The sequence below is a fragment of the Choloepus didactylus genome, chromosome 2 (genome assembly GCF_015220235.1).
Source record: "Choloepus didactylus isolate mChoDid1 chromosome 2, mChoDid1.pri, whole genome shotgun sequence".
Taxonomy (NCBI): Eukaryota; Metazoa; Chordata; class Mammalia; order Pilosa; family Megalonychidae; genus Choloepus; species Choloepus didactylus.
In genome coordinates, this window is record NC_051308.1 from 160,317,854 (window position 1) to 160,323,573 (window position 5,720).

The following is a 5,720-nucleotide window of genomic DNA, read 5'->3' on the forward strand; positions in this document are numbered from 1 at the left end:
GTCTCCATTGTGTTTTTCATCTCTTCTATTGTGCCTTTCATTCCCATAAGTTCTGCCAATTGTTTTTTCAAACACTTGAATTCTTCCTTATGTTCATCCAATGTCTTTTTTATATCCTTCATCTCTTTTGCCATATCTTCCCTCAATTCATTGATTTTATTTTTGAATTCTTTTACCATATTTGTTTGAAGACCCTTAATTAGTTGTTTCAACTCCTGTATGAAGTGTACATTTATTCCTTTGACTGGGCCATGTCTTCATTTTTCCTAGTGTGACTTATAATTTTTTTGTTGTCTAGACATCTGATTTTCTTGATTACCTCAATCAGATTTTCCCAGACCAGATGGGCCCATGTCTCATGATGAGGGTGTAATCAGAGTTAAGTTTCTATGAATATGAGACCCAGCAGATTGTCAGACTTTCTGTGAGGCCTTTATAGTCTGTGCTTTTCCTGTCCTGACCAGCAGGTGGTGCTTGTCAGCCTGCAGCTCCCCACTGGTGTAAAGAAGTGTGGCCTTTGTAATTCTCAGAAGACCCTGTTCCTGCCAAGGGCTGAGGGTGAGTCAGAAGCCAAGCTTAAGCTGTTTCTGTTTTGTTTTTTGATTTTTGATTTTTTCTTTTCCCAAAGCTTTGGTGTCTGAATTCTCTCCAGGATGGCAGTCAATTGAGCTGAGCCCCACTCTCCCTTTTCTTAGGGAAGATATGGGAAATTGCAGGGGTCAGCACATCCAGATTGCAATGGATAAACCTCACCCTTGGAAAACCACCTCCATGTCTACCCTGACATTTTTGTATGAGGAATACATATGTATCTTCTTTAAATTATTGACTTGATTCATTACATTAATAGAGTTTATAATATTGTACTCTCCTTGAATGCCACTTATAAACCTTTTGTGTTCATTTGTGTTGATGTTTATTGTTGATTTTAAAATCAGAAAACAAGACTCAAACATTCAGTAGCTCTACTTCAGAAGTCTTTTGCAAAAGATTCTACTAAGAAGCAATACTACTATGAGCTGTGCCCTTTGGCCAATAAGATACTTAGAAACAACTTGAGTCAAACATGCACCTGAGATGACAGTAAGTTAAGTGAAAACTTTCCCAGTTTTACATCTGTATCAGTCCAGCCATAATGGCTCCATATGCCTACAGACAAGTGGCGAGATCAGTCACAGCCATTCCTGGGTGAACTGGATCTCTCCCCTCAGGCCCTGTGATGTGCATTAGACTGGAAGCAGCCAAGTCCACAGCATCACAATGAGCTCACTGAGACATTGGGCCTGTCTGACCACACCCCATTATGCAATAAAAGATGATGTGAGGAGCCATCTTGTTTACATCTTTATAGCCCAAGTCTCATTTCAGACAATTTGCAAGGAACATAACTTTCCACAAATACATCACAAACAGCTGCAAGCTGTTTGATACTTTTCATTCCCTTTGGATTTTGATATTGACAGCTATACTTTATTTCAGATAGCACTGAAAAAATAAGAACTTTCTGTCCCCACAAAAGGTGTCCCCCAAGTTTGTACATCATCACCAAGTCCTAGTCTTTCCATTTTATAACTTCTGCTCCAAGAACACCTAAATTCATAGTATCCATGGGTCCTACCACTGCTCCTGTTTGATCCAGATATTTGAGACACTCCAATGGCTTCATGATGTCAGTGAACAGAGGAGGCCTGTTCTCTGCAGACCCATGGTCCTTGCCAGGGTTGCCTGCATCACAAGCCTCACAAATCCTCTCTCCAGCATTAGGGGAAAAGCTGATGCTAGACTTATTTTTAACATACTGGTAGATTCAATTTGTGAACACTTTATTTAGGATTTTCCATTAACATTCAAAAATGAGCCTGAGATTTTCTTTTGTTAACCTACCTTTTGCAGATGTCAGTATTAATAATGTGTGGTTTCAATCAAAGATATTTGCAAGCATTACATTTCTCAAGTCTCTGCAAAAACTTGAAATGGAATTAGCAATACTGGTTGTCTAAAATTTTGAAATAATTCTGACTTACATGCTTCTTTAGCCACACTTTCAGGATATTTCTCTTTGTCCAGTTTCCTGTTCTTCTGTGATTATTCTTTTTTAAATTTAAGTTTCAATATTTTCTTAATTTTTAGCAATTAATTTCCTAAGAAAATTATGTACTTTATTTAGGTCAGCATATCCCTTTACATAGAGTTGAACAAAGTCCTCTCATCTTCTAGAAATTCCCTCCATTTTTTTTCATTTTCATATATGATAAAAATATCATAATAAAGAAAATTAGAATATCACTTAAAAATGTATAGGAATAATATTGAAACATTATAAGTAAATGCAAATCAATAATTCATGAAAGTATAATCCATCCAGGATGGGCAATTTGGTCCAATGAAATCACATGGATTTATTGTCAATGTTCAGTTTTTCTACTTAGTAGTTTTCAAATCTTAGGCAATTTACATAACTTCCCTGAATCTCACCTTAAAAAATATTAAGGATGGAATGCCTCCTCCTTTATAATATTTTGTCAGAGTTATTAAAATTCTCAATAAAATTGCCTTGTATAGTGTCTTGCACAGAGATAATGTTTGATAAATTGTTTTTTTACTCCAGATAGGATTCACCATTAGATAGCATTTATCTTAGAAATTCAAGGATGATTCAATATTTTTAGTTTAAATTAAATTAAATAAGAAAAATCAATAATCACCCCAATGGATAATTATGCTATTATCAATGCCATATCCAAACAAAAAATAAAATGAAATAAATAACACAGAGAATGATACTGAAATTCTCCTTCCCAGCATTTTTCACATTTGTTTAACATGAAAACAAGTAAAAGGTTAATGAAACACAATTAGTTAAAAATTTTTAAATCATCAAATTTTAATTAGATAAAATCATTAATTATATTAAATACTAATGTGTTGTTTAAATGAAATTAATTAATTAAAATAAAATTTTGTTAATTGGATAAGTACATTACTTTTTCTTTCAGCTCCCTCACAATGACCTGTGTAAAGAAAAACTTCCTTTTCTCTGAGGTCCAATTTTGTGATCAATTAGAACCTCAGGGTGCTATCACCATCCAAGAAGACTTTTTTTAAACTGCAGTTTCATAGAAGGAAAAACCAAAAAGACTGGTAAGAACTTAGAGTTCTGTTAATCAATCCTATTGATTCCTTCATGGCTGCATATTAAGTCTGTGAAAATCAGGAAATCCAACACAAGCTCCAGTTTAAGAAAAAAAGGTCCCAACTTAACTAACATATGACACAAGTCACCTAATTCAAATAGAATGATTTTTTGGTGCAAGATCCAGGTTACTGCAGAAGGTGCTCTGATTACCAAGGAATGATGACTTTGCTGATAAAACAGTAGTTCATCAGATTTCAAATTTGGGGCAGATGGCATTATACCAAACTATGAGTGCTCTACATCAAAGAAAGTTGGACCAACTGGCTTATAGTTTTGTCATAACATATCTTTTACAATTTACACACACATACCTGTGCACACATGCTTTCTTACACACCTACTTTCATATGCAATGATATTGACCAAATGCACACCCATGTTGGTGGAATGGGTCAAGATGGGTGCCAGCTTTACAAAGTCACTTGGGACCTAGTGTTGAGCCTGATCCTCTACTCAGGTTCTCCCATAATGCTCCCCTGACCCCAAAGTCAATTTTCCTAGGAAAGGGTTGAATGAACATTGCTAACCTTTTTTCCATCTGGCCTCAATCAGGGCCATTCCACTAGGTCAGGCATTTTCAATAATGTTTATCTCTGAGGGTGAGAATCTGGACCTCGGAACCCTCAGTCCCAGGGAATCTGAGCAAATTTTCTCACACTTCTCTGGAGAACTTTAGGTGCTGCTACATATTAATGGATTGGTAAAGGGAGAAGAGGAATCACAAGGCATGCAGAGATGAAATGCTATGACCGGTTGAGTTAAAAATTGCCTGTCTGCCATTAAATTTCTATTCTGGTGGCTTTTTCAAAGCAAATAAAATGTGCTCCAAGGTGATGAGGTGCTGCTAAAGGTTAACATTTAAATGTCACTTACCCTTCCTAGTACATTTCTAGATACATTCACTTACACACACATACACATACAAATACACATACATGTAAAATTATTTGTTTATTGTATCTTTTCATTGGACTGTAAGCTCCATGAGGACAATGACTTCTGCAGTGCTGTATCCCTACATCTACCACAGTATCTTGTACATTGCACATATTCACTAAATGCTTGTAAATTAATGAAATAATTATGTATATGATAAATAATATCTAAAAAATTGCCAACACAATAATCACCGATAGACATACTCTACAATAGAGTGCAAATAAACTTTTATTGGAACACAGATGTATCCATTCATTTATGTTATTGTGGTTGCTTTCTTACCATAATAGCAGATTTGTTCACTCCGCACAGTCTAAGATGTTTACAATGGGGTTCTTTGCAGAAAAAGTTTGCTGACCCATTTTCTAGAGATATAATCTTTAAATTACACATAAAAATATTAAATAAATATTGTTATTGAATGCTGTTTTGTAATTTTTGACCAATGCAATAATATTTAAAAAAATGAAATAAATGATGGAAAGACAGAGAGCAAAATAAAATCATGAGAAGATGTTATGATTATTTGAAAAAAAAAAGATAAAAATCAATTGCAAAATTATTGGAATTAGAAAGAGGTGGCCTGGTCAGGAAGTGACCAGATTAATTAATTCATTCAAAATACATGTATTGAGTGCATACTGTTTACCAGATATTGTTCTTAGTACAAAAGACTTTTAAAAAATAATAAAAATGCTTATTAAAGAGATTCTAGTTTGTTTTTTTTATCTTCTTTTCTTATGCAGTTTAATACCATCTCTAGCTAAGACCACTGCACACCTCTTCAACTGTCTCTGATTTAGTCCTTTCCCAGAGTATACAATTTACTACTAACCACATAATTTCCCTGGCTTTCGTGGGTACCAATTTTACTTGGCATAAAGCCCACCATCTTTAATTTGTTTTACAGTATCCTTAGTGTGTTTTACACCATCCTTAGTGTGTTTTACAATCTTTAGTGTGCTTTACAGTATCCTTAGTGTGTTTCACACTATCCTTAGTGTGTTTCACACATCCTTAGTGTGTTCCTTCATGACAGGGCCCAAGGCAATTCTTTTTTTTTTAATTTTGAAATAAATTCAAAGTTATATGAACAGTTGCAAAAACAATACTAGCCCCATATGCAGAATTCCATCATACCCTGACCCCCCTCCCCCGATAGCTCAATCCACCAACTTTAACATGCTCTCACATAGCTATTTCTTTCTCTCCCTCCCTCCCTTCCTCCCTATCTATCATACATCATCTATTGCTCTGTCTTCTGAACATATGAGAGTTAGCTGCACACATCCTTGAACATACACTATAATTCATGTATACACTTCCCATGAACAAGAACATTCTTTTATGCAATCCCATTAAGCACAGCTAAGAAGTACAAGAGATTCAACAATGATACAAATCTTACATTCTATATTTCCTTTTCCTTATGTCTCAACTGTGTCCCTTTGAGCCACCTGTCCTCTATCCTCCAATCCCATCCAAGTTCATCCTTAGCATTCAATTGTCATCTAGTTAGACTGTCCTTTTTTTTTTTTAAGTTATGGAAACATATATACAGCCTAAATTTTCCCATTCCACCCCA

At 35.0% G+C, this 5,720-nt stretch overlaps 1 pseudogene; it reads right to left on the bottom strand.

Moving 5' to 3' along the window:
- Nucleotides 1-965: 965 nt before the first annotated feature.
- LOC119513718 lies at nucleotides 966-1,666 on the bottom strand (annotated as a pseudogene).
- Nucleotides 1,667-5,720: the final 4,054 nt, after the last annotated feature.